Genomic DNA, 24,871 nt, shown 5'->3' with positions numbered 1-24,871 from the left:
TTTCAGGTTATTGTTAGATACTGTAATTCATACATAAAAATAAGATAAAAATGTTTTATTACATTGCATTTGGCTGATGCTGTTAAAGACAAGCACGAGAACAACAGATATAGGCAGTCTATGTCTCATCAAAGGCTATCTTGGGGACCACATGACTGCTGAATGAGTCAAAGCAATTTATTCGTTTAGACAATTATGTCTCATGTAAAAACCTAGTCATCTTGCCTTGCTGTCAAGCTGTACTGGTGCTCTCTTACCAGAAGATGTAGTCATAGCTACTGTGTCCCTTAATGCATTTTAATGAATACCTACTGTACTGTAACCATATTATAGGCTATCCATTGTAAATGTCACAGTCAATACATTAGTCCCGCATCCATTGTGCATCGGTACTACACATGATGCGTTCATTGGTGTAAATTGACTATTTAAAGAGATGTCTCTCCAGCCACTCTGTCATCCAGCTAACAGCTTTGTGTTACAAATCACACAAATGAATGGCTTTCAAACTGTCAAGTGAAATCATCAGTGGCAGTTGCACCACAGTTTTTACTTCTGTATGGATTCTGTTACGTAGAATCTAATAGTGTTTGATCATATTTAAAGGTGGTGAAAGTGAAAATTTCTATTTACTTTTAAAGAGTTTGTTCAGCACAAGGGGTCCACCCGTCTCTCCAACTCTTTAGTAAACAGAAAATACATTTTCAGGTCCCGATACCAATTTTATCCAATCAGGAGAGAGAACTCATACAGGACAAACAACAAGTCAAACTGGAAGTCATGAATCAATACATGAGCAGAGCAGACAAATCTGGAAATGGAACACTATACAATTCGACTAGATCAAATTGGTATCCCGACCTGAAAATGTATTCTCTGCTTACAACAGATATGGAGAGACGGGGAGACCCTGTTACTGAACAAAGTACAAACACTATAGCAATGATTACTATCAGAATGTAGTTTTTTTCTTCTTTTTTTTTTACAAGAAAGAAACGGTTCTGGAGCCGTGATAATCCTGAGATAACTCTCAGCAGGAAATATTCATTCTAGTTTGGTAGATGCTTATTCTCAATAGAACATCTGCGGTGCTATAATATATATGTTCTCATACCTTTCCATAGAGCACACAGTCACTTCAAAATAGTCCTGTGTTGCTGTATAGTCACACAATCTATCTCCAGACATGGACTCACTTATCAAATATAATGCATCAGAAAATAAAATTAGTTATTGGTCCCATCTGTTGGGGTTGGGGCTTTAAACTATCCCATTTTGTGTGTGTGTGTGTGTGTGTGTGTGTGTGTGTGTGTGTGTGTGTGTGTGTGTGTGTGTGTGTGTGTGTGTGTGTGTGTGTGTGTGTGTGTGTGTGTGTGTGTGTGTGTGTGTGTGTGTGTGTGTGTGTGTGTGTGTGTGTGTGTGTGTGTGTGTGTGTGTGTGCGCGCGCGCGCCCCTTCGGTCAATGTTTGTTACTAATGGCACATCCTGTTTTTTAAGAAACGCACATAGGCTATGTGTTGAAAATGAATGTGCTGTATCAAACTGGACACGACTAGAAAATTCTCCAGCCATACATCAGTGTGTATAATAAAGCCTGTCTGGCTGGCTCTGAAGTCAGCTATGGTATTTCAGACAGCCTTTAGTCGAGTCGAGACGGCTTCCACGCCTTCCATTCACCCCACGTGCTCTGCCAAAAGCCTCCCCGGAGGCGCTGGCCGCTCCAGAAATTTCTGCAGGAGAGCCCTCGCTTGTACCTCCTCTGTGATTTGCCTGGAGGAGGTAAAGCTGTGGGACAATGTGCATGTCCGCACCACACAGAGCTAGGCAGTGGTGGAAGAAGTACTCAAATTGTTATACCTTTTTATTATTTTAGTACTAGTAGTAATACTTCAAGTACCAAAGTATCAAAATGTGTAGCAGATCTACACGTTGTGAGCTTGTAGATCGGCTATTTTTGTAAATAATGTTTTCAAATAATTGCAGTGGAGTAAAAAGTACAATATTTACTTAGGGTCTTTCCACCACTGTACTGGAGGGATATGCTCCTTCAACTTCCTCTGTTTGTGAGGTTTGTGTGTATGCAGCTCTCCATCTTGCCAGCTAGACGACGGCTCTATCCCTTGATGGTGGCTCAAAGGTACACTGTGGGGATGTTATTACATGATTCCTCTGCACTTACAAGACACAAAACTATTGCGGTAGTTTGCTTTTGAAGGCTATACAATTTTAACTAACACTATTGAACTTTATATTTGACTTTTCTAAGCTATACTGCACTGCACTAAATTATGCAATACACCGGTGGTTCAAAGATACACCTAACCAGGGATGTCCCTACATGACTCCTCTGCACTTACAAGGTGCAAAACTAAAGCTGTAGTTTGCTTTTGAATGTTATACAATTTTAACTAATACTGCACTACACTAAATTATGCAACAATTCCAATATAAATCATGTGTGACTATTCCTTGTGCACGTTGCATTTCTAACATAATCCGTTTTTCATGCCGTTCTGCAGTGCACTGCACAAATGTTTTGACAGAAAGTTATCATTAGCATATCTACAACAGAGCTGTGAATATGATGTCAAACAATCTTGTGCGTTCATGAGGTGCACCAAAATCCTTCAAACAGGCCCTAGTACATTGTCCAACATTAACTCTTGTGTTACGCTGCGTGGTTTAATCTCCGCCGGGCCAGAGGTCAGACCGAAGATCATGTTTTCACCCCTATGTGTCATGTCAAAATTGTGTCATGGTCTGCTCCCCTGACCCTCCTGGCCATATTTCTTACCCCTGGACATGTATGGCTCCCTCTCTATGGCTATGTTCTTCAGTTGTTGGAGGACCTTTAGTTGCTTCCTCTGTTCATGTGTGTTGTTTGGTTTTGTATTGTTCCCCTTGTTGTTTGTGTTATGCAATGTATTTTATATTCTCTGCCTAGTTTCTGTAGTTCTATGTCTCGCGTTTTGGTCTTGTAGTTTTGCTCTAGTTTCCCCTGAAGTTGTCTTATTTTGAAGTATTGTTGTCTCCGCCAGGCCGAAAGGCGTGGCGAGAGAGTATGTTTTACCCTCCGTCCGTCCGTCCGTCCGTCCGTCCGTCCGTTAGCAGCTAATCTCTGGCACTGTTGGCCCGGCCGCTGCGAAACTGTGCACGCACACTCCCTGGATGCCAATTCAGAACCTTTAGCCCAAATTTTTCAGATTGGCCTGTTATAGCATACCAGGAGGCCGATATGTGCAAAACACATTTATTGATACTATTCCTACAGATTTTGTCCAAACATCACACAAATTGGTACACAGTATCTCTATAGTCGTCATGTGATCATCAAGGATTTATCCGATTTCCCATATTCCATCCTGATTGCCTAAGATTGGCTTCCAAAGTTTGCAGGATTGGTCCGTTTTGAACAAAATGCCTCAAATCATGAACGCAGCATGCAATTTCTGTGAAATTAAGCATGCACATTCCCATTAGGCCGAGGAAGAAATGGCATTTGAAAATTTTCAAATCAGCCTCATGGTGGCGCTATTACAGGCCGATTTGTGTTTTTAACTATAACTGCACCGATCTGTGTAAAGCTTTGTATGCACATTCCTTAGAGGTCAAGGAAAAACCTTTGCCCTGCATTTTTTACATCTGCCTTTTTAGCGCCACCAGGAGGCCGACTTATGTAAAACACATTTTTTTATACTACTCCTTCCCATTTTATCCAAATGTCACGCAAATTGGTACACATGATCTCTATAGTCATGTGATGAAGACGGATGTGTTTGATTTTTCATATTCCATCCTGATTGGCTAAGATTGACATCTAAAGTTTGCATTAGTGGCATGTTTTGAATAAAATTCCGCAAATCATGAACGCACCGTCCGATTGCGGTCAAACTGTCCACGTACATTCACACTATGTTGAGGAACAAATGCTACCCTTTTAACATTGGCCTGTTATAGCGCCACCAGCAGGTCTAATTTAGCAAAACAAATGTTTTTAACAAAATGCCTCAAATCATGAATGCAGTCAGTGTCAGATTGCCGTTTAAGGCCTAAGAAGAAATGGTACCCTTTTCACATTGGCCTATTATAGCGCCACCAGGAGGCCACAATAACCTACCTGACCTGGCGGGGACCTGTGCTCCAAGGAGCACTTTTTCTAGTTCCTAGTGTTTCCTGTTTTCCTTACTTAACTGTCACCTGTCTTGTCTAACCAGTCCTGTGATTTGCCAGTGTTTCCACCTGTGTCCTGTTAGTCCCCTAGCCTACCCCAGTGTCAGTTGAGTTCACCTGTGTCTAGTTAGTCCTTGTCTATGTGCCCTTGTGTAATCAGTGCTTAGTCAGTTGGTAAAAAATATGCCACAGTGTTTAGTTAGCCCCTAATTATTCCTTGTATATTCCTAATTTCTAGTGTTAATTCGTTGCTCCTAGTTCATGATTAATTCCTTGTCCTATCGTTTAGTTATTAAACCCCTTGTATTCGACCTGCTCTGTCTCTGTCCTCTGCTTCTGTCTTTCACTTGGGTGCTACACCTCTTGACTTTTATCGTGACACTGCCAGCTGCACATGAGTCCGGAGCTAAATGGACCATTCAGTGTCAAACCTTTTGAGCACACTGCTACAGTAACTAAGTAAGTGCATTTATAAAGCGCCTTTCAAAACCTAGACAGATACAGTGCCACATGCGCATGCACAAGCCCCACAATATAAACAGACAGAGAGATACAGCGAGACCGCACTTAATCTAAAAACATATTGTCAACACATGTACGCCCCTAGTACAGATTTTAATCAACAGATTGCGATCCTACCAGTGGCTGACATACCCAGTAATTTTACCCGTACAACGTTTACTATGCAAATGCATGCGTCAACAACAACATTTTGATTTGATGCAACACCACACATCTTCCCTGCCTATGTCATATTCTGCCTCATACCCAATGGAAAAGCAAACAATGGGGAGCACCCATTTTCTAGTTGCTTCTGTGTTCCATAAGGTTATGTATGTTTCAATTCCGACTGTATATGAAAGACAGCAGCAGCTCTGCGGAATGTGAAGAAAAAGAAGAAAGAGAAAAAAGAAGTATAAGCCCAACGATGAATACACTAGCAAATGTGTATACTCTGATCTGCCCTTTGCTGTTCATGCTTCAATGATTGTGCTTTTTTTGTTCCCTCCATGGAAAACACATGAAATGTCATGTTGCATCCAGGATGAACAATCAAAGCCAGTGCATAGCTCTTTTCTTTTGATCACTTTTCATCACTGTATTTGACTGAGTGTAGGCCCTGGAGTACGAAGCTTGACACATTGTTACATGATCAAATGTTGATACTATTGTGTTCTGACAGTATGAATGTAGTCTTTCTGACCTGAGAAACACAACATCTACAGCTCAAGAAAGGGGAATCCCCTTGATGAAACGTGTGGGCACTTTCTATATGCTCCAATGAGCTGGCTGCCTGAGTGTTTTCGTTAGTATTGTGTGGGAGTGACTGTCTGGTAGTGTTAGGTGAAAAATAAAAAAGGAAAGAAAAAGAAGATCTTGTTGAAGATATCTATTTACTGTCTGATATGTATTGAGTGCTCATCAAAATGTCCCATGTTTGTAGTCAAATATGCACACGTCCACTCGCTGTTGATAACTGCTCCGAGTTAGTGCTCTGCTACCATGATAGGTGCATGCCTACTAATCATGGCAAGCGAGGACTGCTTGGATCAGACTTTGATAGACAGGCAGGCAGGATAGACTGATGAACCATTCACTCAAACTAGGATGCCTTCTTCTCTTTGAAGAAAAGAACGACTTGAAAAATGAACCAAAACAGCAAGGGTTGTCCTTTTTCGGCTGTAATTCTCTAGTACAAGATGCTGACTCAGATTGGTGGAATTATTAGAAAAGCAATATTGAAATGATAAATATAAAACCAGAACAGAGTGTCTTCATTGACTTAGTTAACACAAGCATTATATTATTTATAATAGAATATATTCACATTATGGTCAAACCTATACCCAGAGGCTCTAAAATACATTGCACAACTTTGTCCAGATGGACCTCATTTTGTGAGACCATCAAAAGGGTCTTTATTATGCCACGGAGGGCAGATTGCCGGCTACCATGACAGATCAATAATAAAACATAGGTAAACATATTGACTCACCCTGGAGTTGTGTAGAAAGCCAAAATAATCGCAAATATTTCCTCAGTCTGTCAATTATTATTAAAACATTTTGAAAAGGTGTGCGCTGTTGTGAGAAAATGGTCAGGTGCATTAAAATAATCTGAGGTTGGATTTTTCTTCAGTTCAAGACTTACGGCCTAAGTATGCTCCCGCAAAGTTCACAAAATGGAAACGAATGTGGGGCGGGGCTCTCCGTATTTGCCCACATACTCCCTTCTGTACTTAAGAACAATTTATCCGCTATAGAGGGCAGTGGCAACACTTTCGGTAGACTAGCCTATCTACACAACCACTGCAACATTGGTGTTTTCCCAAAACTCAATAAACACCACACAGTGAAAAAAATATACTGTTAGCTAAGACATTAATAAATTCATGGACACATTTAGCTTCTGTGAACTTTGCATGCATTTTTAACCAGGCAGCACTTTAGCCTAGCGCTATGTTCCGTCCGGTTCCTTCTACCTTCTTTTTTCTTTGCTGTGTACTACCATTGTGTTCATCTTGCAAGGGATCACAACTAGCCGCTACAGTTTATTCTCTTACTCAGTTTGCTCTGTCTGTGCATATGAATAACTAAGATGGGGCTAGAAATGTCAGCAGAGCACGGACCGAGCACGAGAGCCGAACTTTGCCATCTTTGTATACTATAAATGATCCTTTAGACTGACGAATATTCCCATTTTGCTAGCATTTTTGCATTTGTTTGGCTTACGTCTCCAGATCTCCAAGCCGGTCACCTTTCTTTTCAAGTATACAAATGCCAGGTTTTTTCTTTTCCCCAGGAGAAATCAAACTGGCACTAATAACATTATACGATAGATTTTTCCATCATGAGCATTACAGTAATAATTGCTCATGATGAATAATTTTGAAGGAATTTGCTTTTAATTTAATCAGCTGTCTAGTGGCTGCAGGCTGCCGACAGTCCAACTAGCCATTTTGGTAGACGCGTCTGGAATGACCAATACCTAATGTATCCTATAAAGGTTGAATTTGGCATAATGCTATTACATTCATTTGTTACCATGGTGTTCACTTATGTGAAGTGCTGAGATGTTGTGTTTTAATGCCTGGCATAAATCCCTTTGCCGTTGATCCATGATTGATGTGATTTGGCATAAAATGTTATCTCTCCAAATTACTGGTGCAATAAAAGAGTCATGGGCTAATAGATCGCAAAGAAATGCTAATTTTGCTGGGTTTTGGAATAACAGACTTGACATTTTGTGCATTATGATCATATTAAATAAGATATTAATTAGTTATGTGATTAGTCTACATTAGCATTTAATGTGTCAGACTATGTATCGGACTGTGTGTGTTTGTGTGTGTGCGCGCGCGCGCGTGCGTGCGTGCACGCATGCGTTCCGTTATCTGTGGTGAGGCCGATCATTAATTTCCGATGCAGAAGAGATGTCTGCTCTAACACCTATACTGGCACTAGACAGATGGAACTTGCCCATGCAGGGCTGAGGAGCTCACCGGTCCGGAGGGAAATTAGGCATCAAACTGTGTGATGATGTGGTCAAGAAGAGGAGTTGTAGTCATGTTTAATCTGAAGTACATCTCAACAGAGTCTGTATGAGCTCCAGTCCTTTGCACTTGTATCCCAGTAGTGGTGGACAGTAACCAGTGGTGTAAAGTAACTAAGTACTTTTACTTAAGTACTATACTTAAGTACAATTTTGAGGTATTTTTACTTTACTGGCGTACTTCCAATTTTCAGTACTTTTACTTCTACTCCACTACATTTATTTGAAAACTTTAGTTACTAGTTACTTTGTAGATTTTGATTATTATTACAAAACATACATTAATCATTTCAGCTCTGTATACATTTCGGCCATTTGAAAATAGCCGATCTACAAGCTCACAATGCGTCGCGTGAGCTTTTAGATCTGCTATTTTCAAGATATTTTTTATATATTTTATACATTTGAAAACTTGTGAAATGGATAATGAGTACTTTGTACTTCAAGTATATTTTGATACCAATACTTTCGTACTTTTACTGAAGTAAATTTTGAATTCCGGACTTTTACTTGTAACGGAGTATTTCTATTAGTACGTGGCTTTCTCTTTTCTACATTTCAAATATTGTACTTTTAACTAGACTACTGATTAGGAAGGGACTCTTGGGACGGAAATGTACAAAAATATGTTGTGAATTAAGCACAATTTCAAATATAGTGAAAATAGACAATCTACAAGCTCACAAAAGCGTCACAGCACATCCACATTTTTTTCATTTCGGGGGAAATGTTCTGAATTTCAATACAGCAATGCATTGATATTATTAAAAATAAATGAGCTCCGTTGTTAGTACTTTCGAATACTTGATTATATTGTCCATCACTGTCTCCTATAGTGGCTAGGGGAAATATCCCAGCATCTAAGTAAGCAGAACTAATTACTGGTAGGTTCTGTGGAAATGTTTGAGGAAGGAACCTTATCAATCCTCCTGAGCACTTTGGATGACTTCGAGTGATGGTGAAGGTTAGAGAGGTGGGCATGAAAAGCGAAGTCTTGCAAGTTCAGACAAAAAGTCCCATAGCCTCTGCTTTGTACGCTATTTTCCCACCCTTCTAGCGGTTACATCTGTGCTGTACCCTCCAGCAGGAAGATTAAGGGCAATGACTTCCAGTGCTTTCATGAAGAAAGTATTTTATGGCAGAGCTAATGTGCTGATGAGTAATCCTAGGCTAGGTGCTCCATTCTAGAAGCTTCTTTGTGACAGTAGCTCAAACTTATTCATGTCAAGGACCCCCCAAATTGATATGTATTTAGCTGCCGACCCTCATCTGAAAAGATTTTGTGTCTTCATGAAACGCACTTGAGTTACAAATGTACTCAGACTGCTTTTTTACCAAACATTTTTTATATTTTAACAAAAATCTTTAACGGGTCACAAATCTTTAACGGGTCCCCCTCACAAGATGTGTGTTAAAATATTAAAAATGTTTGGTAAAAAAGCAGTCAGAGTACATTTGTAACTCAAGTGCGTTTCATGAAGACTAGAGGTTTAAGTGGCCAGTCACTAATGGTGGCACTACACTTTCAAAATGCTTGAATGTGCATAGGTTGCACAGGTTGAGGGATTGCCATCATTGTCCCTTGGTCCCGGCAGTTGGGCTCTCGTGCGTCAGTAGTGTGTGTATGTGGAAATGTGTCAGTGTGGAGTAGGTTTATGACTAAGGCTACGCCTACGATATAAGAAGGTAGGGTCAGTCCGCCGAAGTGGATCCGAAAGTTCGTGAAATACATTGGAGTCAATGACAACCGGCTGGACCAGCTTGTGAACAAATACTATTTCTGAACGATTGCGTCCGTCAGCAGAAAACAATGTGTGATATGTCTTACCCTGTCCTGGACCGAGAATTTTGCAAAGGTCTCAATCGTTCAGAAATAGTGTTGGTTCATCAGCTGGTCCACCTAGCTCTCATTGACTCCAATGTAATCCACTGCTGCAGTTTGTCTTCCAGTGAGACAAATCTGCCGGCTGGAATTGCTGGACAGCGAAAATGGCGTAGATGACCGTGCTTTGTTTTTAACTTTGTGGTTAAATCCAGGCGATGCCTATCTGTTCTTCTGTTATTTTTTTAAATGATGTCATAAAAAATGAATAAAAACAATGCAAAAACAGCTGAACATCTGGTGAACATAGCAGATCTACAAGCTCACAACGTGCACGACGTATTATGAGCTTGCAGTCCTGCTTTGTGCCGCGAATATATTTGTAAAGGGGATAAAAGGAGAGGACTAAACAGATCCCTGGGGGACTCCGGTCAACAAAGTATACAGGGTGTATAAGCGCAGTTAAAAAGTCATGTACACATCTCAGATCACACCAGATGGCCCAAGAGGTGACACAAGTGTGGTATGTGTAATATGGATTTATAAACTTGTGGCACGGTCGCATCTGTTGAAATGAAAACTGGAGCTGACCCTGAAAAGAGAAAAAAAAGAGGGTAAAGGTTGTTTGCAGCAAGTCTCTGTAAATGTTAAGCCTGATTTATACTTTGCTCACAATGCGTCACGATGCGACGCATTGTGAGCTTGTAGATCTGCTATTTTCAAAATATTTTTATACATTTTGTACATTTGAAAACTTGTGAAATGGGACATTCTGCATAGAGAGTACTTTCTACTTAAGTACATTTTGATACCAATACTTTTGTACTTTTTAAAATGTTGAATTCCGGACTTGTACTTGTAACAGAGTACTTCTACATTGCAGTATTGATACTTTTATTTAAGTAAAACATTGTAGTACTTTTTCCACCACTGCATCCTACACAGATCTGCTTTGTCATTCATCAAACCCATCTGACCACTTAACACGGAAGCTGGAATGACCCGCCAAGTGGGCCCCGGGCCACAGGTTGAGAACCACTGCAGTAAAAGATGCATGAGTCCTTTGTGTTCCATTATTGTACCGATTCCGGTGGTACGGCTCCTGTCATGGTGAAGAAGCTTTTATCACGAGTGATTTTTTTTTCCCCTTTTCTCTTCCTCCTGACAACACTTTGACTGGGCCTTAGCTGCTTCAAAACAGATAGACTCACTCAACGCCACTGGAGCCTACTCATTTGTTCATGGATGAGTGACTGTCAGAAACGCCGTTTGAACAGCCGAGGCAATCCGGAAATGAGAGAGAAAGAGAGAGAAAGAGAGAGTACTGTTTTTACTTAAGTAAAAGTATCAATACTACATTGTAGAAACACTCTATTACTGTATAAGTAAAAGTCTGGAATAAAAGCATTACTTGAGTAAAAGTACAAAAGTATTGGTATCAAAATGTACTTAAAGTACCAAAAGTACAAAGTACTCATTATTGCAAAATGTCCCATTTCACACGTTTTCAAATGTATAAAACTAACAGTGTCGACACGCAAATCGAAAGGGAAACCAAACTGCAACATGCAAACCGAAAGCGAAGCGAGACCTATAAGTTGTTAGACCTAAGTTGTTAGACTCTCCAAACAACTTGTAGAGGCAATCAGCCACGCATGCATGCAGACCTAACTTGTAAAAGTGCATTATTATTGCTTATTGTTACTTTACACCTATATGCATGCGTGCGTGCATGCGAGCGAGCGGAGGGAGGGAGGGAGCTGGGCAGTAAATAGGATGAGGCTGAGGCCTCCACAGACAAACCGGTCTCAGGCGCAAATCATTAACCACGGGGCATACAGGCTGATTATGACTTGTATAAAAGGAATGTAATGTATTTGTAATCTGGTAAACACTCTACGTGCATGTAAGTATTCATAGCTTGTACTTCCTGATAAATCCCTTGAGGATGTACTGAACGTCAAGACCAAAATTGGGTGACAGAGAAGTAACAGCCTTGAGATGTGAGAATGAGATGTTGTCCTCTTACCACGGGTTAATCAAATAAATTGTGAAAGAACGGGTGACAATGTCAGATACTGTACGTGTCAGCTCATAACGATCCCGATGCTACGTGTTCATGTCCTGTTTGAATGCAACAACAGCAATGAACGGCACGTGTTGGACCTAATACCATTGTCAAGCTGTTGTCAAGTTGAGCGGCAGAACCGAGTTGGAGTAATAACAGCAATGGTGTTCACTATAGACAAGAAGGATGCTACTATCGAGGTTGTTCTAAAATTGTTCTTTTACCTAGACGGCATGTCTTCTCAATATGCCCTGACATTAGAGTCTGTTTTTCGCTCTGCTCCACTCCACTCCACTCTTAAAACCTTCTTTAAACCAATATGTTATATGGTTAATCATCAGCGTTGACTTCAAATTGTATTCAGTCAGATGTGTTAGTCTATAGTGATTGGTTAGGGGAAATGTAATCCCCCCCACGGAAATGAGTTAGAATGAAGGTAATGAAGATGAAAATGTAGTCTAACAAGTTGAAAATGATGTCTGACATCAGGCAAATCTAGAATGAAATAAGGTTAATTTGATGTATTTATCTTTCTTTATCATCATGACCACTCTTGAGGACACAGCATGGTTTGTTATTATTTATTGCCATGGTGTTGTGGTGCTGACAGTGCATAATATGCTACAGGTGAGCTAACGCTACATAATGTTGGTTATGGAGCGAATTAAGCTCATTCCATAGTTGAAATAATTGTACATCACTCTGGAAAAGAGAGTAAATGTAAATGCACATACTGTAAGTCAAAAGTGTTTCCTCATAATCTCAGCAGCACAGTTCCTGCAGCCTGCCACCATGACAGACAGCCTTGCCACTGATCAAACCATTTAAAAGACAAAGAACATCCCCACCGCAGGAGTTTAACCAATTCATTTAACTCTGTCACACTCGTTGCTCATGTTCCCGTGCTCTCACAATGTGCAATTGGATATGACAACCACACCAACATAATCCTGACACCGAAAATGACAGAGCCGGCATAAATCATGTCACAATTTGTCTCTGAAAATGGAGAATGAAGGCGGCTACTCCCTCTGATGGGGGTCTTGCATATCAATGGTTTTACGTCGTGTCCCAATCTAAACTGACAGCCATGGCCGCTGTGATGCCATTCGGTGACAAATGACTTGCTTGCTCCAACAGTATGAGAATTGGGATTCCTCTTTAGAAGTTGTACGCTTTCAGCATTCACTAACACAGTAGCAATTAAGCGCTGTTCAGATAGGAAGGATAAGAGGGCTGTCCACTGTCCTTTTGCCAGTGGAGAGGAACAAAGTACATTAGGGCTGTCCACTGTCCTTTTGCCAGTGGAGAGTAAAGTACATTACTTGAGGTCTGTCCTTAAGTAAAGGAAGGATTTTAAAACGTGTGACTTATGTACTGTGTGTGTGTGTGTGTGTGTGTGTGTGTGTGTGTGTGTGTGTGTGTGTGTGTGTGTGTGTGTGTGTGTGTGTGTGTGTGTGTGTGTGTGTGTGTGTGTGTGTGTGTGTGTGTGTGTGTGTGTGTAAAATCAAATATGGGGAAATGGCCAAATACACAACTTTCCATATATGGGTGTATTGCAGGAGTGGGCACAGCCCACACAGGAAATGATAAACGAATAAAAAGGACTTTGATAAGGCGCTTGAAATGGTTTTCTGAGCAAAGATATAAGGGTCACACTTTGTGGAATAACTCGCCAGTTTTTCCTAGGAAACCACTTTCTCTTCAGGTGCCATTATCTTTATTGTGCAGCACAAGGTAAAGACGGTGAAGTTAAAGCCATGGTTTATATATATATATATATATATAACAATTCACGTGATGGTTTGTTAAAAGTATAGAAATAGAAAATTGTGCCTTATGTGACTTAAGCTACATCACACTATTCTCTGTGTCCTTATCTAGTCTTTGTGCTCCAGGAGAAGAGGGGACCACATACTTAGCACTGTAAGAATTTACAGCGAATCAGGATTATTGGCAACGATTCTGCTCCGTAACGCAGTCTGTTGATGCAGTGTAAATTGATGGTGCCTGGTCCAGCCCAAAACGACAACAAATTCACCCTGGAAAGTGATGTAGGGATGGCAGCTCGTGAATCTTGACCCATTAAAAAGCCTTGGCACCATCAATTCTGTTCAGCCTTCCCCAATCAGTTATGGTTTATGGCAGGTCTACAAGGGGAACAACCAAAAGGCAGGCAGGAAAGAGAATGAGTGCATTGGCTTGTCACAAAAAAATACCTGCATTGTCATTCTCTCAAACATTTGGATGGAGCCATTCCTTTAAATATTCTCAGTTTGATAGCCAAGCAGCAGTTTAGGTTTGTGATTTGTGCCACCATGCTGGAAGAGCCATTTTATTTGTAGAATGTTTTAGTCATTGTTGTAATATACATAATTATTGTGCTATTTGAGTTGCTTATTACCTTTTATATTCCATTTGGTTAATTACAGATGTCATTGGTTTAATTGGTAATTAGCTCAAACAGTTAGTTTTGTTGTGATTTGCTCATTAAGTAGGCTACTTAAAGTACCTTAAGGGTTTTGTGTCAGTTGACACCTGTGCTTGATTCAGTTTTTGACCATGACCTGTATTTATGTTTTGTTATTTTGTGTTAAACAAAACAAGTCAACAGTGATGAAAGACGTCCCGGAGTCCATGCGTCGACTATTTGCTCGGTTTACACCGTTTTGTTGTGTGGGTTTGAACGGACATATTAAGAAACCACACTTACACATGTAGAGCCGGCTCAATTTAAGTGAAAACCAATTCACAGCCTCATGTCACATCTCTTCCTTTTGCTTGCCTTTTCTTTGTTCAAAATGTAGTGGCTGTAGTGAAATGTCATTTTGGTAGTCCCACTATCCATGTCCAACCCCCCATCCCCATTTGAAGTTCAATTGCTTGCTGATGAAGATCCTATGGAGGGGGCTGTGTAACTGACAGTCAAGCCGCAGCCAAGTCAATTCGGTTTAATTGGTTCAAAATTAACTCTGGAGCCACGACTGCAGGCCCGGCACTGGATTTAATTGTGGCACTTTCACTACTCCCACTCGAGTGCTCCGACTCCCTCACTTCACACATTTAATTGATCTGGGGAGGGACAGCCACCAAAGCCCCAAGTAACCTCTAGAATATTCATTATTTTCTTTTTCTTTTTTTTAATAAAGTAGTACTAAGATAGTATTGCGTGCCGAATATCGTTCCCTCTCTCTCCAAATGTTTGCAAAGCAGCATGACCGCTGCATGACACATGCCTGAAATTTGCAGCCAAAAGGTGAATGAGACACCCAATTTATGACTCAGCACACTTCCCCCTCCATCACGCACGCGGTGGTGTCTCTGTAAGCAGACATGTTGAGATTGCTTGCTTGCTTGGCTTGTGACTCATCTCCGACAACGCTCGACCTAAAGAGCCTGGCAATTGCATTGACACCTAATCAAATCACAATTATTACAGCAGCCGTGCATCTGGTTTTTGCAATAACTCTCGTTATTAAGCACCATTGCATGGCAATGAGTGCAAACTGTTCAAACACCTGCGTTGTTTCCCTGGTAGTATTTGTGTGGCAATATATTACACTGTAGCTCCCAAAGCCCTGCTTAAGATATGCCACATATGAAATTCCTTTATTTGCTCTGTCACATTGACTTTCACTCACCCTTTTCTGATCTAATTTACTGTAGGCATCTAGCAGAAAATGAATAGAATATTTCATTTCTTTCATCTTATTGTGTGAGACGGGACACTTCAATCTGATGTCTGCTGAGATGGCTTGCCCACAGAGGCCTTATCGTTGCTGATGTAAAAACTTCAGTGTCATTTAATGAAAGTCATTTTTCCATCTATGTAGCAGAGTGGCCACACTATGCATCGCGTTCAATCCCATCATAGAATCTCAATTTCCCCACGTATGAGGCTGATTGTCCCTGCCATCGCAGAGGCATTGGCTCCCTAATAAGCCCCAGTCTGGTCCCTTTCCCCCTGGTAGCCTTTCACCTTTTTAGCGGTGCCAGCCGCTCTACTCTTGACTATGTCCGTCCGTATGTCCGTTTGTCCGTTTGTCCGTTATGTCCGTTTGAGCCCGGATGTCCGTTTGAGCACGGGCTTTAAACAGCTATAACTCCAGTTGGCAGCATGCCAGCAAGTCCAAATTTGGTATGTGGACTTACACCACCAATTGGGACGAGCATTGATTGCTGAAGCCCCGCCCCGCCCTATTATAGAGCCACCAGGAGGCCACTGGCTCGGATGTCCGTTTGAGCACGGGCTTTAAACAGCTATAACTCCAGTTGGCAGCATGCCAGCAAGTCCAAATTTGGTATGTGGACTTACACCACCAATTGGGACGAGCATTGATTGCTGAAGCCCCGCCCTATTATAGCGCCACCAGGAGGCCACTGGCTTTAAACAATGCTTTACACAGCTATAACTCCAGTTCGCATGCCAGCAACTCCAAATTTGGTATGTGGACTTACACCACCAATTGGGACGAGCATTGATTGCTGAAGCCCCGCCCCGCCCTATTATAGCGCCACCAGGAGGCCACTGGCTTTAAACAGCGCTTTACACAGCTATAACTCCAGTTCGCAGCATGCCAGCAAGTCCAAATTTGGTATGTGGACTTAGACCACCAATAGGGACGAGCATTGATTGCTGAAGCCCCGCCCGCCCTATTATAGCACCACCAGGAGGCCACTGGCTTTAAACAGCTATAACTCCAGTTTGCAGCATATGCCACCAAGTCCAACTAATACCACCAATAGGGACCAACTGTAATTACATAAGCCCCGCCCCCTCTGTCTTCCCATTGGCTGGGCTTTAAACAGCCATAACTCCAGTTCACAGCATGCTACTGAGTACAAATTTGGTACGTGGACTCAGACCACCAATAGGGACGAACTGAAATGTAGTAAGCCCCGCCCCCTCTGTCTTCCTATTGGCTGGGCTTTAAACAGCCATAACTCCAGTTAGCAGCATGCCACCCAGTCCGAATTTGGTTTGTGGACTTACACCACCAATAGGGACGAGCATTAATTGCTTAAGCCCCGCCCCGCCCTATTATAGCGCCACCAGGAGGCCACTCATCAAAGGCACCGCTTCCTTCACACAGGGTGCGATTTTTAGTATGCATGTTGATTCATTAGCTTCATTTCTAATTCAGTAAAACATAAAACACCATAAACTACCACTGGCATGGAGGAAAAAAAGGAGAGAAATAATCACATCTTACTGGAATCACGTCTTCAATTCTTGAAGATTAGTACTGCTGATTGCCAAAATCGTAATGGTACTGTAAATAGTCTATCATTTTGCAGTGGTACAGTAGCATGAAAACATATAGAATGTCATATTCAATTACTTCAAAATGATAGAAGATGTATAGAGTTATTATACCCTGCCACCCCTCGTTCTATAGCTGGGATTAGCAATGTAAATCAGAAAGCCTTTTAGCCTCAGGACCCGATGGAGCTACACATGTGTTGTGTCTGTGTGTTATCATGTACTTAGATGGACTGTTTTGCATATAGGTTTCTCTCGCTTGTCAGTGTGTGTTTACACATGCCTGTGCATTTATGAAAAACCCTCGTTCATACCTCGCAGAGGCAATAGTTCCATGAACTTGGCAGGATTGCTCGAAATGAGAGCAGTTGTACAACTGGGATCGTTCTGCTAATTCAGCCCCCACTGATAGGTGACATCTCCTGCCACTACAGTGCACAGCTATCAAGCCCACAAGCTGCTGTGTTTACAGTTTATTAAATGAAGACTTATGCTCCCCTGGGTTTACGGCACGCCACTTCAGCTTTGTGCTAATGGTTTCGCTAATATCGTACACCCTGATATTGTCATGCTTCCCTTTCTATTTTTGCTTTTAAGACCGATAAACCTAAGACAAAAAAAAGAAAGGAAAAAAAAGAACAATTCCTGTTGCTTTTATGACAGAGAGGCACTACGGATGAGTGCTTTAAAGAAATGCTGAAAGAGCATTTTACAGTTATTGTTAAACGCTGCGAGAATTCCTACTTCACACACAAAAGGCAGGGGCAGTGCAACAAATGTGCCACAGACAGCAGCCAACAAGACATAAACCAACGTCTCCGATTCCTGGTCAATGCTGACCACAGACTCCATCCTTCTGGGGGAGGTAGGATTACTCAGCCCTGCACCGTAGTGGGGCCGGTGATTGGCATCGGGAACCCAGTGGGAGAAATGCGAACGCAGTTGACCGGCACGGCCCGGCGTGACCCCTGTTGGGGTAAGGTAGCAAAGCTGATGAGTCCCAGCATCACTCTCTATTGCTAGGGTAATGGGATTCAGCGAGCAGCCCCTATTGATCTCTCTCTCTCTCTCTCTCTTTGCCTGTGGCTGCCAGTCTAGCGCCATAAATAGTTCTATGAGAACACAATGAGGCCGCCCTCTTCTCCCCCCCCCCCCCCCCCCCCCATGGTGCAGCAGCCATCTTAGTCATCACTGTTGGAGCAGTTGGAGACCTCTGCATGGGTGCCACTTTGTCAGCGACTTAATAGTTTCATTTCTGTGAGGGAGCGCTGTGGAGCCTGTTTATAGAAAAGAAAGAAATCAAAAATCCTCAGGCACATAATCAGTATGTAGTGACGGAAGGAAAACAAGGTATACCTTCACAAAGTGCCCGTGTGCGCGGGCGGATGCACGTGAAGCAAAACTTACGCAGGCCTGCTGGGGTGATCCAAAGGCAATTCCTGTTCCCGTTAAGAACCTCTCAGTGGATTCCTTAAGGCTGTTCCCGTAGCTGCCTGTTCCTGAGATAAGACCCCCATGTCCCCGGACGGCCCCCTTAGGGGCTTCCGCGGAGATGGAGGAGGTGGTTGTAATTGACACGGAGCATGTGGTGTTACAGCGACCACCGCCGCGCTTGGCCACGGCCCCATCCACGCTCTGCTGACCCCGCCGCGAGACATGCAGATAAAAAGAAAAGGGCACGGCAGGGGGAAAGAGATGGATGGAGAGAAAGAGAAAAGTGCTTAGATGGAGAGAGAGAGAGAGAGAGAGAGAGAGAGAGAGAGAGAGAGAGAGAGAGAGAGAGAGAGAGAGAAGAGAGAGAGAGAGAGAGAGAGAGAGAGAGAGAGAGAGAGAGAGAGAGAGAGAGAGAGAGAGAGAGAGAGAGAGAGAGAGAGAGAGGAGAGAGAGAGAGAGAGAGAGAGAGAGAGATTGAACCAGCTTGAGATACTAAGACGGACTCTACAGTTTTAATGGCGTGATTCTGTAGGAGGCAATAAGGCGTCTATAAGGTCAGTGTGTGTCTACTGTGTGTGTGTATGTGTGTGTGTGGGTGGGCAGCCGGAGCTAACAACTTGACCGATCAGTGCAAAACTTTGTATCAGGGCTAGAGATTGTGACTGTTTTGGTTATTATGCTCCTGAAATTGGTCGTTGCAACCTCAATAATTCCATAATCATGTTTTAGTGTTCAATCATGTGCACTATCCCGACCAAATAAACAAATATAGTGATAAGCAAAACAAGTAAGCAGATATTTCCTGAGTGCAAATAAGCACAGAGAGAGACAGAGAGGACTTGTCTCCCTGAGGAATATTTCAGCAATTACCCCTCATATGAAAGTTGAAGCAGCTGTTGTGATTGTCTGATGCATGTATGCTATGACAAGATACAGCTGTAGTACCCTCTATGACTGTTCCGTCTCTGGTTCACTCATCCATTAGCTGGTAAGGGCGAGAGACGCTGAGCATAAGGAAAGACAAAAATAAAGGGACAGGACGTGCGTGTACAATACAGCAGCTCCCCGGAGAGCTGTTTGCAATGTTCCAACAACAGGAGTACAATAGTTATCTGTCCATGTCCCTGCTAGCTTAAAAAATAATAGATACAGCTGTCCTCCGATAATTTGATTTAGGTAAATGTTGCACTTTTCCAATTATTTAGAGGTACATTTTGATTCAAGCAAAGAAAGAAAAGAACATATATGTTTTATATTAAAGGAGACACACCATGCATTTTTTTTTTTTTTTTTTTTTTTTTTTTGGGCTCCCCAGTGTCTTTTGTACCCCAAAAAATATTTTTTTTTAACATTCAGTCATTCATTCTCATTTCACAGTGGGCGTGTCTGAACGGCCTGTTCTCAGAATGGCATGTTTGCTTACATCACGAAACATTCTGCCCATGTATTTTGACAGACAGAATTGCTCAGTAGCACCCCTCTGCCCAACAGGACGTTTTGGTATTGCAGCTGAAAGTGCTTTAAAAGCCTGAGAGAATTGACTTGGGATGAGTATATCTGAGTGTTGATTTAGGCTCAAACCTTTTGAAAATGGTTTGAGGGACATACACCATATGATATTAAATATCAAATATTTTTTTTAAATTCATGGTGCGTCTCCTTTAATAAGTTGGATCCAGACAGCCTTTCAAGCTGCTATTACTGAGGGTTGAGCATAAATGAGCAGGGTCTGGAGTAGCCTTCTTCCTTCTGCAATAACAACATGACAATGAAAGAAAGGTTTACAAATATTATCATCCAGTGAATCAATTACACCTGTGTAATGTATGTACTTACTTTTGACTAAATTGCATATGTATGGTCATTTGCACAAACAAAACTGCATAGGCCTACTTACATCTTTCATCATTGCACTTCCTCGCCGTAGCATTGTCTTGACATTCATTAGTGTTTATGAAGAAGTACTACATGTGTATTATGTCAGAGTGGGTGAGATAATATCTGTGTGTGTGTGTGTGTGTGTGTGTGTGTGTGTGTGTGTGTGTGTGTGTGTGTGTGTGTGTGTGTGTGTGTGTGTGTGTGTGTGTGTGTGTGTGTGTGTGTGTGTGTGTGTGTGTGTGTGTGTGTGTGTGTGTGTCAACATGTTTCGACCAGTTACGGTCTTCATCTGTTCTTGCCCTGATGAAGACCGTAACTGGTCTTTGTTTTAACTGTATATCCTCTTCTCCACATTTTTTGGAGTGCTCGGAACTCCTCCTCTTTTTAAGCCTGCATTCCTGCTGATCCTAGAAGCACCTTCAGCATACTTTTTTTTTATCTCCTTTGAGCACCTGGTTGGCCTCTGTGTTTTATTTCAGTTTAGGACTACATAATCCGTGATTATGCAGGCTAAAATCCTAGATTGTGCGATGAAATACGCTGTTTTTAATGTGATTTTATGCAGTGAAATTGCATGAAGTTGCAAAATATGAGGAAAGTTGCAAAATATGTCATGTCACACCAACATGTAGCTGCTTGCACCTGTATGAGGGAGTGACAAATAAACCCCTCTTGGTTCTTGTTTCAATGGCATTGCTTTCGATGGGACAACTGTAACAGCGATTCTGTTTGGACCACTTTGTAACTCTCATTCCAATTGGATGGTTGTGTACCGACGATTCCAAAATGGATGACTTTGAAACAGTGATTCAGTGGCAAAGAAATGGGAAATGGCAAATGGGAAATGGAGAAAGAAAGAGAACACTAGAAAGGTGCACAATTCTCCCCCCGAAGGCATGGTAACATGGTCTCTCTCTCTCTCTCTCTCTCTCTCTCTCTCTCTCTCTCTCTCCTCTCTCTCTCTCTCTCTCTCTCTCTCTCTCTCTCTCTCTCTCTCTCTCTCTCTCTCTCTCTCTCTCTCTCTCTCTCTCTCTCTCTCATCTCTCTCTCTCTCTCTCTCTCTCTCTCTCTCTCTCTCTCTCTCTCTCTCTCTCTCTCTCTCTCTCTCTCTCTCTCTCTCTCTCTCTCTCTCTCTCTCTCTCTTCTCTCAAACCTGGAAGCAACACAAATTGGAAAACTATTGGAAACGAGCCACAACTTAAGTGTCCCCCTGCCGGAGATAATTACAGTATATGGGGGAAATTATAGCAATATTGAGGAGAGAGAATGAGAAAAAGACAGTGCAGAATTCAGGTTGTGGATGCTTGTCCTCTTTTTATGACAGGGAAGACTGCATTAATATTGATTGTGTTTGATAACCGAAAGTAACACTTAAGTGCTCCTATTACTATGGCTCACCATAAATGGTCTGCGCGGCACTTCAAAAGACATAGACCATAGATGTGTATCATTTTACATTCAATAAACAGAATAACCAGATTTTGTGCATTAGCTTATGAAATAAAAATTTCAAGTCACGAGAAGGCCCAAGGCCAGCAACCGCTATAATTGCTGGCCTTGAATATCTCTCTTAATGGATGTTTAATTATTGTATTGGCTTTTTGTGCCTTTTTGTCTTTTAAAATGGTCATGGCATTTTTTTATTACATTTTTTTTGATTGTTCAGCACTTTGGTCAACGGTTGTTGCTTCATAAATACACTTGGCTTGGCTTGGATATGGTTGTTTTATGCCACCGTTTGCTGTTACAGTGTCGTTTAGGGATGAGTCATCGTTTAAAAATGATTTCCATTTGCAATGAGAATGAGTGAGCCGGTAAAGGTTCAGTGAGTCTCTCAGCGACACGTCATCACTGTATGTGATTTGGAGAGCTGACCTATGACAGTTACAGCACATTCTCTTCTTATTCTCTATTAGGTCTCCACACAAGGGTAGGGCCCACGACCAGTAGATCCCACTGACTGACTCACTCTGAGGTTTGCACCGCCACGAAGTCAAGACAGAATATGTTAGATAACAGAATATTCCATTTTATTATCTTCAAGTTCTTGCAGTGCTATTAGGACATCTCTCGACTATCTTTTAGGTCCTGTCTTAGACCCATAGTAAGATTAAGGGTTTAGAAGGATATTCAGCATAGTAGAATTAAGCCTGCGGTGATCCCAACAAGGCTTCCATGAACTCCTTCCTGTTCAGTTCAAGTTCACCGCAACACTTAATTGTGTCAAATGGGAAACTGACATTGCAGCAAGGAATGAAACAATACATGCTACTCGTAAATAAAATACACAGAACATAAAGGTATATTAAATGAAGCCTGTACGTGGGTGAAATATGCACATCTTACAAACTGCATAGTTGATAGGATGTTCGCCTCTGAACCTCAGTTCAGGTGCTCTTGCTGGCCTATACTGGCATCAAATCCCACCAGAGCCCTCTGCCTGTGCCAGTTAACTCTGTCTATCTGAGTCACTCATCTTCCCTTTGGCCTATTTCCATACAAAAAGGGAACCGTTGAGTAGAGCGAAAGTAGAGCGCATTGGGTTAAGAGTCCGTTACAGTTGAACCACATGAAAGCAAAAGCAGTCTGTCGGACTTAGCTTGAGGTCACCTGTTCCCAGAGCATAGGGCCTCATAAGTCACTAGAGTAGGCTATGAATCTTTGGACTTAGGGGCAACTTATGTTTTTGTCAGGAAACAAGTAAAAACTATATTCCTCTATATTGTACTCCAAGCTTTTGTTCATTAACAGGTTTCCCCACCTCTCCGGCTCTTTAGTAGAAAATGTATATTCAGGTAAGGATACCAATTTTATCCAATCAAGAGAGAGACCTTGGACATTTGGAGTTGCTCCAGTGCCTTTATTCTTTTTACCATAATGAGTCCTGCTCCTGAGATGCAGTGGGCCAGCCTTAACCTGGCTTGAGCCATTTTGGAACCCCCCTTTGTTCTAAACTAAAGTTAGTTTTGACTAGACCAGCCAATTCAGAACGTAGTGCAAGTTGGTAATGCATGCCCCAAACATTTATGCAATACCTGTTGTACCCATCTGTCTATCAGTGTACTTTTCATGCTGATATGGAGATCACTGTATCTGTCTGTGTCCCTTTTATGCCCATATATTGAGATCTCAGTAGCCGCTATGTGGCCCTCACACCTACGTCGCACCGCCGATCCGACCATAGTGTCGGGGTCTTGTCAGAGGATACGTTTATTTCTGTGTCCTTTTTGTGCCCATTACGGAGATCGCTGTATCTGTCCTTGTTCCTTTTATGCCCATATGGAGATCTATGTGTCAGTACTCGTTCCTTTTACATGGAGATCCCTGATGTCTATGCCCATAAATGGGATCCGGTCATACTGGTCGGATTGTCGGTTCTGGTCATTTGCGGTGCCCAGCGTCCGACCGACTGGATGCTGGACACCGCACTCCGGCGGGTCCTCTGCAATGTACATGCTGAGTTTGAAGTTGGCCTGCCCCATATAATGGCATATCGGTCGGTTTGGTAGTTCTGGACAACCGCATCTCCACATATCGTATGCCTATATGGGCATATCGGTCGGATCGGCAGCTCTGTCGTTGTGTTCTAAATGATATCCTCTGACATAACATAATGTTAAGTATTTATTTTAAATTGGTATTTCCAGGGTTTTGTTTCAGACTGAATTCACATAATACATTTATTTAAAAACATGAATACTTACAATTTCTAAATAAAATGAGTGATATACTGTAATCAGTTTAATAAATGTCTACGTCACCAGTGCTCTGCAGTTACAGACAATAAAGGTAGGGAAGTCTTATGAATGAGGACTGATCTACAAAAATGATGATGGTGCATTTCTGCCGCGAGAAGTGGCATTCTCTATTAAATTTTGCTGACTATGTTTCACTTGATTGGATTCAATATGCACAGCCCTTCTTGGGAATCACACCATGGTGTCAGACACAGGGACTGTATTTATGTTACAACCCTTCTTCTTTCTTTCTTTCTTTCTTGCTTTCTTGCTTTCTTTTCTTTCAGCATCCACGTTAACTGTGATGTTAAGGTATTATTTGTGTTTTGAAAGGCAGCAACTGCTAAACCCCCCCCCCCAAAAAAACAACAACAACAACAACAAAATACATTTTGTAGGGAAAATACAATAAAACCACAAATGTATGAATGTTTTTTCCATAGAAATCTACAATCATTGCATCCTTATCTTCAAGCTAGGAACGCACAGCATCCTGCAGACACCACAAGTCATCACGGGAGCAGCTAGGAAAAAGAAACAGAAAACAACACACCTGTGTACCAAAAAATGATTAATGTGGTTGTTTTATCTTATTTGGGAAGGAAGGTACCGTTTAGAGTTGCTAGGCACCATAGGTGCACAACACGACTAATTGCAGGTGCCTTTAGGCATTCCTTTTGTAATTTGAAAGTTTTCTGATTTAACGGTGGGCCTGACTTTCCTTTGACTTTGCAAGAGATGTTGGGATCAATGAGTAATGCTGCCATCTGTTAGTGTCAATCCCAAGCAGTGATTAAGTAGATTTCTCAGTCCTATAGGTGCTGAGCACAAGATTTGCACGTACCCTTCACATTATGGCAGCACAAATGGGCAGTTACATTTTATGTAATACACATTTGGTTTATTGCCTCTTTACAATTGATTGCTACCATGTCCTTTCTCATTTC

Source organism: Gymnoscopelus microlampas (assembly GCF_963454915.1).
Source record: "Gymnoscopelus microlampas genome assembly, chromosome: 22".
In the NCBI taxonomy this organism is placed as follows: domain Eukaryota; kingdom Metazoa; phylum Chordata; class Actinopteri; order Myctophiformes; family Myctophidae; genus Gymnoscopelus; species Gymnoscopelus microlampas.
The sequence above is the reverse complement of the archived record's forward strand: the minus strand, read 5'-3'. Positions refer to the sequence as shown.